The following is a 13,614-nucleotide window of genomic DNA, read 5'->3' on the forward strand; positions in this document are numbered from 1 at the left end:
GCCATGTCTTCCACTAATTGGGAGGTCTGTGCTTGGCATATTAATGCCTGAGAACTTCTAAGGCTTGTGTTAATATTCTGGACACCTCTGCAGCAATACACAAATAAAAAGAGCTTCATTCCGATGGAGAGAAATGTTCTATTCCAAAACATACATAGGCAGCTTAATAATAGGCGTAATACCAGTATGATGGCCGTGCCAAAGAAAGGCTGTTTGACTATGCTTCTTTCTAAGATGCATTGCACTGAGCTCACTGAAAAAAAACTTCATACTGACCACTTTCTTGCATTTAAAATCTAGATGCAGTGCAACAAATGGCATCATACTGCGTATTCAAAACGCGGCGCTCCTGTGCGAGACACTGAAAATATAGCGAGATGCGGTGTATGGACAAAGACGTCTGTCTATCACATGTTTACATAGAAAAGTGATTTAAAAACAATGCAGACAGACACAAAAATGTGTTCAGTGTGAACGGCCCCTTAGAATTTAAAGCTATAGAGCGCAACAGTGCCGGCACACTTTATCAGCCATCTTGGTTTCTGGATGGATTTTTCCAATCATTTTTTTTTTCCATAGTGATTTCATAAAATCTTTTGTAAAAGAGCTCTAAGCCATGAACCAAGTTCATGAGTTCAATAACAACATTACAAACATAGACAAAGGTAGGGGAAAATGGGGAAGACACCCCCATTGACCACCACCCCCCCCACCCCCCACCAACATTTTTTTTTTAAAAGGGTGGCTCGTTTTCATAATTTTTTATTTTGTGCTATGACAACAAAATTAGCAAATTTTTATATTTATTTCCCTTGATAATATGTTGGATGATGCATCATCATCCTGTACATGCTAAAAGATTATCTATATATGTTACAATTTTAAAGTAAATGAACATTGTTCTTAAGGGGGGCGTCTTACTCCATCTTACCCTACAAGACTTTAATTGTACTAAACATCTTTCATGAGGGCCTGAACTACTATCACATGAAACATTTCAAACGATGCAGTCAAAAAAAAAAAGCAATGGAAAAATGGAAAACTATTGATTTAAAGTTGTTGATTATTAGGAAAAAAATGAAATATTTATATTGCAAATTATATTGCAAAATATTCAAATATATGGAAATATATAAGTAGTTTGAGAGTGTAGGGAGTTCGACTCGATTGCGTAATGGAAATGTGTGGTCACTTCAGAGCTTGTTTGGAGAGAGATTCTCTGATTGGTGGATCTTTCTATGCTGGATCATAGATAGTGTAATTCTTCACCATGATTTCCACTATTAAACAATTTTATACAATGAAGTTGAAGTTACGTGGACTGATGGCACTGTATGTGTGTCTTTAAAGGTTTATAAGTTAAAAATCAATTATCATATGGAGAAAATGAATGGGATATTTGCTTGCGCTCTATTGTAGGAAGCACAGCATGCAGATCACTACGTTTTGTAACACAGTGAGAGTGAGAAAAGTATCGCACACGGAAAAGCAGCATTACAAAACTCCAAGGCGTCACTTGTCTAGAATAGTGTTTTCCAAGTTTACGTCCACGCTGAGACAGACTTCAATATTGGTGGAACAGAAGTGACCTAAACGCCACACGAGCAGACAAAGCCCAGAAAATAGCACCTTTTTCATAGCGTGCCTGGAGCCCACAAAGACTCAAGATGGCCGGCACACTGACCATGTGCAAGTGCAATGTGTGTGGGCTTGTCTTTCTAGTCGTCGCCTGGTCCCTTTGAGTGGATTTGGCACAGCATGAGAGAGTTACAGATGGCAAGAAAGGCATCCATGATGAACACACACACATACAGGCTGATATGGTGATACACACATTCATTTAAATTCTTTGTTTGCAGTCCCTTGTTCTGCCCAACACACATGCATGATGTGTCTTTTGTCAATGCCTCCACACAGACAGAACACTTGCAGGATGCCATGCCTTCACACAAACTGCGTGATGGCACTTTGTTTTAAGTAATTATCTTTCTTTTAGCAGGACAGCTACATTTCTTTACTTTGATTCTCTCTCTCTCTCTCTCTCTCTCTCTCTCTCTCTCTCTCTGTGTGTGTGTGTGTGTGTGTGTGTATGACAAGAGCTCTGCATTAGAGTCTTAGAGCTTGAAAATTAATTTTGTTTTTCTCAGGCATGAATCGAAACCTCTGTCCATTAAATTCTGTTAGTTTCTATTCCAAAAATGTTAAGTTAGCTTACAAAAACATGTTAAATATCCGACAAAATTGGAGGTCAATCACACAATGCAACAGATATCCTTAATACAATGAATCCACCTTTTTTTCTGGATGTTGAAGTGTTCTGCAATTCATAATGGAGGCCTGTTTTTATTTTTTGTCCTTCAGTGTTTTCACTTGCATCGTTGTATGTTTTAGCAGATAATTTGATGTTTAGCGTATTATTATTTTTTCTAATTGCAAAATAAAAAACAACAACATGTTGCTCCATAGTACCACTACATTAAAGTCGCAATGGAACCTTGATATTATGAAATACTTATGAGGAATTTCTTTATAACTTTGTTATAAAAGCCAATAACTGTTATTTTTACAAATTTTTACTCTAACTAACACTTTAAATGGTTGTTGTTCTTTGTCAGATCACTCGTTTCAGTAATTTTTACATTGCTTCTTATGGAGATGGGAACCAGAAAACAGTCTAGTGGTAATCATCATGGCGCCGCCCAGTTGTTGGCCAGAAAAACTGTGGATAGATTTTCCATAGCTTTTTATGCCATTTTACAGCGGTACACTTAATTATAGTAACAGATTTGGATACTATGTCAGTCCTTACAAAACATTACTTTGGCCATGCCATTGTGCAGTAATGGTGTCATATGATATTACCATGGCACATGTCCAAAAAAACAAAACAAAACATGGCATTACTATGATCTTAAAAAAAAAAAAAAAAAATCATGGTATTTTTTGGTACTTTTTAGAGGTGTTTGCTAAGGCAAGCATTATTATTACTATTGTTAAGACTAAGCCTAAATGCTAAACTTCGACGTGTAACTTGTCCCACACCATTTGTAATAGGGACAAGAATGAAACCTCAAAATGTTCGATTTGTTGAGGAATGACATGCTGTTATTAATTGGATTTAAGATCTGTGTCTGGCAGATGATAAACAATTCCATTGAATTACATTAAAGGAGGGATCCGCTCCATATGTAGGGAGTAGGAATATCATAGAGACTGAGGGACGGGCTCTTTTTGACTTGACTTGAGCAAGTAAGCAACTACCTAGCAACACCCTAGCAACCACATAGAACAACCAAGCAACCACTCTGGCAACGCTCTGGCAAACACCCACAACACTTTAGCATCATAGCGCTTTAGCAAGATTTGCATGGGCATGCGCAATTCACTTTTTCTTCATTGTAAAAATGTTCTTAGCTAGTGAAATCATGTAAATCTTGAACAGACAGATTCATTTATTCCCCTAAGGAAATTAATGCTAATTATTTTTCATTCTGTTCAAACAGGCGAGCCAAATTAAAATGCCATTTTCCCATTTAGCCACTCAATATGCGGAGAGGGATGCCCAATAGAAGAGGACCACTTCCTGTGAATCTATGGTGGCCTGGTGAGACCATTAAGACCTGACAAGTACACAGGATAAATCAGAGTCCCACAGAGCTTCTGACTGCTGCTTGTCAAACATAGCCTGAAGGGAGAAGGTTTGGAGCTTGGCCAGGCTTTTGTGCTTGGATAATTTCCAGGAATCCCTCACTGCCCCATAATTCAGTACATGGAGCAGTGTTTAGTGAAAACTGATGATAGAGTTTTATTATGTTCATCAGTTATTATGACAACTTCAACATGGATCGAGTTTATATATAGAGGAGCAGAAGAATATTCTACTTGAATGAGTGGATCATTAGTGCTGAAATCACCTTACTTTTTAATTTCGAGACCCTGAGTAAAATTGTATCGCTCAGATGTTGGTCTTTCATAGCTCTGGAGAATTCATGAAGCTCGTTGTTGTTTTGCAGAAGTGTCAAGTTTGACTTTTTTCCCCCGGAGAAGTTAAAATAGACTCAAATGAGCAATTACTAACATAGTATATACACAGAGTATAGAGCTAGAAAATTACGTAGATGGCATAGCTAAAATTATATGCAAAATGTTTATGTTATAATCTCTGACATTCAGTTGTGCACTGTAGTAACCAGACTGATCACCTGTGAATTCTGCAACAGCAGGTCAAAATTTTTGCTGGTGAAATCGGTCTATGCTTACCAAAATTCGAATCACTGCCCCCCATTGGCTGAAGCTGGAAATGGTGTTGAACATATGGGCAAGTGTGAGCTCCAGTTTCTGAGTGAAATGTCCACTGAGTGCCGCAAAAAACAAGTTTTATTTTTAGTTGTTAAAAGTGCTGACAGTCAATTAAAATTTTTTATCGTGATTAATCAAATAATTTTTCGTAGTTAATCTTAAGAATTTGAAAATGCTGAAATCTAACTCTAAATATACTTATTTTCCTGTCAAAATGCAATTAATTTCTCCTAAGGAAAAAAAAAAATTTGCTTATTAACATTTTTCAAACAAAGCCTTCCACAGTATAAAGATAGAAATGCACTAAAAGAATCAGTTCAAGTAACATTAAATATTTCCCAAAGTCTTAAGTGGCAGTTTGACTAATTGAAAGAACTAGACCCACATAGGTTGCAAATATTCATTGTAATGGGCATTAAATCGCTTAAACTCTCATCCTCCACAATATTAATCTACCGGTAGACTGTGGCTATCCGCTTTGTTACGGCAATCGTGAAGCCGTGTTTATGATTCGCGTCAGGGCGTCAACTCTGCTTATAACTACATATGAAAAGTGCTTGCAGACAAAAACGTCTCATGAATGTTCAGGGTAAAGCAACATGCTGATTTCTGTGTGATCATGTTGCAGTAACTTGGCAAATCTGAGCACAATTTGAGACATTGTTGAGATCTATTGAAACTTTAGAGATACATGAAAGATTACTTGGGTCTTTCCTTTAGGAAAGTACAAAATTGACAAACATTAGAAGCAGGAGACTTCAGCAAAAGTCTCAATATGTTCTCCATTATGCTCTCCAATGCTGTCTGAGCGAAAATTGAGAGAGGTCATTTCTGATTTATCTTTCCAATGAAAATAGAGTTCTAATATCAGCTGAGAAATGCTGCAAAGTACCTGTTAATCAACAATAGTATTATGGTTCATTTCATGTTCATTTCCATTAAGTGATTTTGCTCAGTCACTATGTAGTATTCTGAAATTTAACTGATGTTGTCAGAGTACACTTTACAAAGCACTGTCATCATTATAAGCCTTGCCCTTTTATCAAGCATTAAGAGTGCAGTGAAAATGATGTTTAGTCTCCTGACACATAGATCTCACATGTTTTTCGAGCATAATTTGCGTGAAGAGAGGGGGGGGGATCAGTAATACTGGAAGAATGAAGCCATCACTCAAGTCTTGCAGCATGGTGATGCTCAAATGTAAGAGTGAAAAAAGGTGTGAGAGAGGGAGAGTAGAGAGAAAGATAGACTGTGTGTTGGGAGTGCATGGACAGAATTGTAAATAAGCAGTGTGTGGTGGACACACACACAAACACACACACACACACACACACACACACACATACACACAAATGCACAGATGGCTTGTGTTGTCCCTCTGAAAGCTTTAAAAATCAGTGCTGGAGGTTGACAATAAAGCGCAGCATTGCAGAAATGCACAAACCGACAGAAACAATAGCAGACTAGCCTCAAATTACATGATAATTTTTGCTTTATCATCTATTTGATTTATCAGGAAATTCATAAAAATTTCAAGCAGGTATGTTAGGGGTATTTTAAGTGAAGGCTATATGGTACATTCATAGTCTATCATTCATATGGTCCCTTCTTCAATGCATGTTTATGGGATTTTTAACCTGATTTATAGTCCGTCTGGCATAATTATTTGCTAGTCTGACGACTTAGTAAAGTATTAGCACACTCTCATCAACAATGTACATGATTTGAGGTATCGTTTGAGGTATTATTCATGTCCGTAGTACAAACGTATAATGATACACACTGAAATTACTTACGGTTAGCAGTTTCAGCAATAGTAATAGAAATCACCACTAAAAAACATAAAATAATTATGATGAAATATTGTATTTTGGAATCTTTTAGTGTGCAAAAAGCCCCTGAACATCTAAAACAGACCGACACACACACACACACACACACACACACTTGTTTTTATATCATTGTGGGGACTCTCCATAGATTTCCATGCATTTTATGGATTTTATACAACCCTAACCCTACCCCTAAACCTCACAGAAACCTTTTTGCATTTTTACATAAAAAAAAGAAAAAGATAAAATGAAGAAAATGCCATTCAAAATGACATCTGTCAGTTGTGTTTAGCTTTGTATCTGGTTGTCCTCAAAAGGAATTTGCTCAACAGCTCTCAGTAGTTTCTTTTTAACTCACACTGAGAGCAAATAAGTTTTCACAAGACAAGAACATACAGTATGAAATGTAACTTTCAGGCATAATATGCTTTAATTCAAAGTATTTTCAAGCGATATTTGCCGGATCAATTTACAAGCAATAATTGCTGGATCAATTAGGCTGATATTGATGTGCAAGGTGTTAATGTGCTGTGTGGGCACTGCAATTATTTAAAGCAGCATGACCTTCAATTTAAAGGTGAGAATTGTTTTAGACCATATCTTTCTGTGAGCACAGTAGAGTTTCGTTCTGGCATGCTAGTGTAGCTCACCATCTCCTAATACCCCTTCACAGACACACACATACTGTATACAGCCTAACACAAGACACTCTTCAGAGTTTAATTAGAAGCCTCAGTGTTGCTTTAAGAAGCATCTGTAAAGGAGAGAGCGTGGGAGGAGGCTAATTGGCTCATGGCGCTATTTCTGCTCTGACCCTCCGTGATTCTCAGAGACTGTCTGTGCGCAATGGCTGTGTGTTAGGATGTGAAGAATAGAGTGATCGGCCTTAAAGGACAAAGGGATACTCCCAAAACTCATTTGTATCTTAACAACTACACCTCTCACCCATTTCAGATTACACATCAGTTAGCTGTCAATTAGCACAGCAGCCCCGACCATCTGTGTATCAACATCAGTCCAATCACAGTCTTTAAGTGCCTAAACTCCTACATGATTGAACACAGGACGTGCAAAATATGTTAGAGACAAACTTAAATGGCTCCGTTCCAAATGAGGTGCGTCGTAAGGGTAAATGTCCCTCCCACTTTGGCTGTCTCCCTCCCATGAACGCAATTTCATCAATCAAGTCAACACGAAATCAAAATTTCTAGTCATATTGTGAACGATTTATCTGTGTATGTTATTTCAAGAAAAAATGATCATCTTTGTAATCTTTCATCAAAATGTGATAATGTGCTCCACCTCTGAAAAGTCATCAATTACCACAAGATGGTAATGTTTTAACTTTAAGCTCTCTTCAATAATGATAAATAATTTAGATGGAATAATAAGTCATCATTGAACGTTGACCAATTAATTTATTGCATTGGTAAATCTGGTAATATTTTACTAACCTCAATCTTTTACAGTAGTAGTTTAGCTAACATTAGCTGGCTAGCTAGCCTGACTTGGAATGTTAACCATATATGTAACCACACGTACACCAAAACAAACTTTGCAAGGTGCCGAGTCAAAAAAGAAGCATGATCAAAAAAAGAAACATTTTTGGGAATATTAACCAAACAGACTATTTGATATGTTTGTGTCTATTTAGTCAGCTAATGTTAGCTAGCTAGCCTGACTGGGTATGTAAACCAAACAGGCTATTCGATATATGTTTAGATATGTTTGTGTCTATTCAGTTAGCTACCCTTACAAAAATCGAGAGTTCTGGTAAACTTGCCGAAAATATGCCACAAATTCGCCACTCATTATTTTCACATGCAAATAAGCTTTGCGGCAAAATCTTCATTATTGCCAAAGATTTGCTGCAGGTTCACCACTACCGGTGAAGAGCTGCAAAAGTGCGGCAAACATTTGCGACTGGGAATGTTAACCAAACAGGCTATTCGATATGTTTGTGTCTGTTTAGTTAGCTAACCTTAGCTAGCTGGCCTGATTGGGAATGCTAACAAAACAGCTTAATTGAAATGTTTGTGTCTATTTAGTTAGCTAACATTAGCTAGCTGGCCTGACTGGGATTGTTAACCAAACAGGCTATTCGATATGTTTGTCTATTTAGATAGCTATAACGTTAGCTATCTAGCCCGATTAGGAACGTTGACCATACAGACTATTCAATATGTTATCTATTTAGTTGGCTAACGTTAGCTAACTGGCCTGACAGGAATGCTAGCCTGACTGGAAACATTAACCAGACAGGCTATTGGATACGTTTGTGTCGATCTTAAAGCCATTTTTGGGTTGAATTTATTGTGAGAGACGCAAAAGTATTTTGAGCAGCTTCCAAAGACAAAGACTTAACACCGAATGGCAGTGGTAGTGTGCGTACATTATTAGAAAATAATGGTTTTGAATTTTAGGATGCTGTACGTTGTCCGCCTGCCATGTTCGATGTGTGACCCCCTTTAGGGTGAGGGGACTACATGGAAAGCCTTATCTCTTTCGGTTCTGTGCTGTTCATCTCATTGGTTTACATGGTCGGATTGCCTGTCTCCAACAGCAAAAAACACATCCAACTTATGGAGGTCTTTGTGATGAAATGGACACTCTCGAACTTCAAAGAGAAATTTGGACCGTGGCGTCTGTTCTACTGTGAATAAACAGAGAGTTCTTGCATGTATTATTCAGTGTTTGGTAAAACAATTGGGTGGTGTTCTCTGCAAGCATTCAGATCGCCAACTGAAAATCCCCATGATGTGTGTGTGTGAATGAATTTTTTCTTTACAGATTATTAGGTGTAAGAACAGCATTTATTTTCACTCTCACATCACTCTCATCGCTAGGTTTGTGCAGAACAGAAAAAAATCAATTTCTTTCTTTCGCACAAAAGGAAACAGATGCAGTAGTTTAGGGGAGGAGTGTGACCGCTGTGGCCAGGCTCCCTGCTGATTTTCTGACAAACCTAGCATTATAGGACAATCACTATTCACTGTGTAAGTCTCCCCAACTGTATTCTTAAATACAGGGTGAGTGTGCACACAGACACACATAGTACAAGACAGAGAGATTTTAAGGAAAATAGAGACCCGTTGGAAAGGAGAAATAACATGAGATTCTTTTTTTTTTATATCTTAATTGTTTCCCCTAGACACCCATGAGATTAAATAGAGAGCAAATTAAGATTTATGACTTTCAGAAGAGAGCTCATTGATGTCTCAAACTGTGCTCACATTTGCCAAGATACTCAAGTATGCAATCAAACACAGAGATTTAAATATGAAATAAAATATGTATCATCCAAATGATCTCAGCTATGCTATCCACATTCATTTTCAGTCTAAACTCTTTACTGTATTTAAAAAATCTCTCATATGTCTATTTTTATTTCTATTAAGGTGTTTTAGGACAAACATCTGAGACAAACCTGATCCTTAATTTAAACCTTATTGAAAACTTCATTTTCATAGCTATGAAAGAGCAACCTCTGAGCAATAATTTTTTTTCTTTGAGGATTAAGAAAGAGAGAGATGCATCCATATTTCTTTAACACGTTAAGCACACTTTTTGACATTTGGAGCCTAAAATAAAGAACCAAATTCAATAGATATAATTTTTAACCTTCAGCTTAAGGAAGTTAGGGCACTGACAATGTGCATTAGTGTCTTATAAGGGCATTCTGTAAGGGCAGACTCCGATAAACTAGTATAGCACAGAAACAAAGATAAAACTGGGACATGCCATCCAAATTTGAGCACTTCAGGGACAGCGATGACATAAATTAGGAGATATCTTTTGAGGCATCTCCATTTGACAGAAAAATCCAGCAAAATCTTAAAGTTTATTGTCTATTTGAGGAAAGAAATGCCTCAATGCCTTCTGATCCAATTGGCTTCGACAACGCCCTGATGCTGTGGTAAAAATGACTCCTTGACAGTTGCAGCTACACTAAAGCCAAATAAACATTAATCTAAGGAACTTACTTACTAGAAGTGTTTGCAGTACAGGAACTTCCTTTGCACTGTTTTCCACCAGGTCTGCATGCATCCACATGACCTCTACCCTACTGCATGTTGCCTGGAGAGATTTACCTTTGATTTGGTTCCTTGGGTTTGTTCAGCTCGATGCCTGCTACACTGTTAATGAACCCAAGAATATCCAGTGACTCCTCTAGAGCCATGTGCCCTGTTCAAACACCCACCTGAACCAACAAGAAAGTTCAGGTGAATCATCTCTCTGCCAACAGCTGATGAATTATGCCGAGAGAAAAGTCAAATTTTTTCCAGTGAGTATGGGTAGTGTGTGAATGTGGAGCTCTGTAGAAGGAAACTTTTAGAAATAAAATAAAATACAAAACAGCTAAAACCAGCATGAATGCTGTTTCAAGGTTTGTTTTATATTTTTTAGTGTTGGTTTAGTGATGGTCCAGCCCAGGGCTCTTCAGCTATTTTCATGATCATATGGGAACTCGACATGTTTCTACTGAATGTTCCATTACCCTGAAATCGACCCATTCTGACGAATTACTGAGAAGCATCATCTCCCATCAGACATTTCTTCATCAATTCAGTGTGTTTACTTTTTCCTTTAGCGCAACTGATAGTGTGTTGCGCAAGCAATGTCAAAGACACAGGTTCTGGTCCCATGGGAACCAGGAAGTAATTACATTCACATTCAGAAAGTTAAAGGTACATAAAGGCATTCCACCAGCACGGCTGATTATGAGAACGTTCAACCTACTGTCACTAAATTCACAGTAAGATCCGTCTGGGCAAAAATCCCCTTAAAGAAACTTCACCCCTATCAAGCATCTAATCACCACACAGTGAAGATTTCCTTTCAATAGCTGAAGGCTGCACTTTTTCACCTTAAACTTAATTACTGGACTTTTGTCTCGCATGAATGAGTTTGAACTTCCGCATTCTAATTCCGTCCTCTTCATCCTCATCCATAGCTCCTCTTCTTTCCTCCGCAGACAGCTCTTCAGAAGTAGGCCATGAGTTGGAGCCCCTTTCATATGCAGACTGTTTGCAGGCCCAGCTACTGTAAGGTGCTCCCAGAGGGGCCTATTATCAGTGACACCAGGCTCCGGCGTAAAGGATCTGCAGAGCAGAGCAAAATCATATGGCAGATGCCAGTGCTAGCTCAGTTATTAATGCTGCTCAACTCCTAGACACTCACCACTGCAGCTGCAGAAACATCAAAGGGCATACAGTATACGATGTCATAACCCCCACTGTTACAAGGGGTTGTAGACTGCATTTTGGGTGATCCAATCACAAGTGGACAGGTAAGACGCAATGCAGTTCACACCTGCTCGTAATATGTGTCTCTTTGCTATTCGAACACTTTCGAATGGATGATCCTTTACACTACGAGCCCAATGTGGTCACATGTGTTTTCTACCACTTTCAACCACCTCTGAATGTGGTTGAATTGGACAAATCTCAGTGTTTTGGACCCCGTTTACCTCTTTAGCGTAGTTTTTCACATGGATCACCCAAAATGCATCTTAATTCCAGGTGTCATAGGGGTTTGGAACAACATGAGGGCGAGGAAATTATATAAGAATTTTCCTTTCGGGTAAACTATCCCTTTAGGTAGGTACTCAAAAGAGGAGTGACAACTGTATTTAACTGCAAATTGTAGAAGGCCTGTATGTGGTTTGAAGCAAGTTCCCCATCTGTCACTCACTCGACGTTGGTGTCGATGTAGTGACACTAGGGGGTCACTCTTGGGAGCCCGAGACACCTCTGGTCTTTGATAAAAGGCCAATGAAAATTGGCGAGTGGTATTTGCATGCCACTCCCCCAGACATACGGGTATAAAAAGAGCTGATATGCAACCACTCATTCAGATTTTCTCTTCGGAGCCAAACGGTCATGCTCATTGAGCTGAATAGCACTGTTCATTCACCTCTGCTGGATCTGATGGCGCATTTCAGCGGCTTCTCCCTCCTCTGCACTGGTGCACTGCAGAGAACGCCCCTGGGTGCTTCGGCAGAAAAACTAGAGAGTATATCTTCTGAAAGAGCGTTTTTCCCCTCTAAAAGAGTATATTTCTCTAAAAGAACGCACACACGGAACGTCTTTTTAAAGACGCGTCTTTCTAAAGATGTCTTTCCGATCGTGTGTTATTCCTGGTTGCGGTCGTTTTCTCTCAACTTCGGATGGTCATTATCGCTGTCTTTCATGTCTGGGCGCGACCCACACGGAGGCAGCGTTTATGAATGGTTCATGTTCTCATGCGAGAACATGACCATGGCAACGTTGCGGTCGCGGCTTGCTTTCGTAAGAAAGCAAGCCACCCCAGCGGCTCCCCGCCTCGGTCCTCCTACCTACGGGTATGAGGCCAGCGCGGCTAGCTCTGGGGGCGATTTGGGGACCTCAATGGGATCGCCTCCACCGGGTATCCCCCCGCGGACCTCCCATTCCCCAGCACGCTCGTCTGCCCCAATCGGGCTTCCAGATGAGTTCGCTGGCTCGTCGCACGGCGAGTCTGGCTTCTTGTTCGGGGCCCGCGAAGATGATGAGCTCTCGAGCGCAGCATCGGAGAGCGGGCTTGTCCAGTCGGACGCAGAAGCCTCAGCTGGGCTTCTCCCTTCGGGGACGATCGCCCAGTTACAGGCCGATGCCAAAATGAAGGACATGCTTTCCCGGGCGGCCGTGAGCGTCGGGCTAGAGTGGAACCCTCCGCTCTCCCCTGAACCCTCGCGGCTTGATGATTGGTTTCTGGGATCGCGGCTCCGCTCAAAACAGCTGCGCCCCGCTCCAGTGCCATTCTTCCCGGAGGTGCATGAGGAGCTGACGAAGTCGTGGGAGGCAACTTTTACTGCCCGACCCCGACTCCGCAGTTCCCCTGCTCTCACTACCCTCGATGGCGGGGCGGCCAGGGGCTATACGGCGATTCCCCCGGTGGATAAGGCGCTCGCGGTGCACTTATTCCCGCAGAGCACCACCACCTGGCGTGGACACCCTAAGCTCCCGTCCAAGCCCTGTAGGCTCACGTTGTCCCTGATGGCTAAGGCCTACAGCGCTGCTGGACAAGCCACCTCTGCCCTGCACGCCATGGCTCTCCTGCAGGTCCACCAAGCCAAGGCACTGAAAGAACTGCACAAGGGTAGTTCCGCCCCAGATTTGATGCAGGAACTGCGCTCGGCGACCGACCTCGCCCTCCGGGCGACGAAGGTCATGGCGCGGTCTCTCGGGCGGCCTCACTAGTGGTCCAGGAGCGCCACCGGTGGCTCAACCTGGTCGAGATGGGTGAGGCTGACAAGACACGGTTCCTTGCTGCCCCCATCTCCCAGGCAGGCCTATTCGGCGACACCGTTGAGGACTTTGCCCAGCAGTTCTCGACAGTAAAGCAGCAGATGGAAGCAATCCGGCACATCCTGCCCCGGCACGGCTCAAGATCCCGCACCCCGTCTGCTCATCGCCAAGGGCGTCCCCCTGCGGTGACTGCACCGGCTCCGCCGCAGCCCAGC

This window comes from Myxocyprinus asiaticus, chromosome 29, assembly GCF_019703515.2.
Source record: "Myxocyprinus asiaticus isolate MX2 ecotype Aquarium Trade chromosome 29, UBuf_Myxa_2, whole genome shotgun sequence".
Lineage (NCBI taxonomy): Eukaryota > Metazoa > Chordata > Actinopteri > Cypriniformes > Catostomidae > Myxocyprinus > Myxocyprinus asiaticus.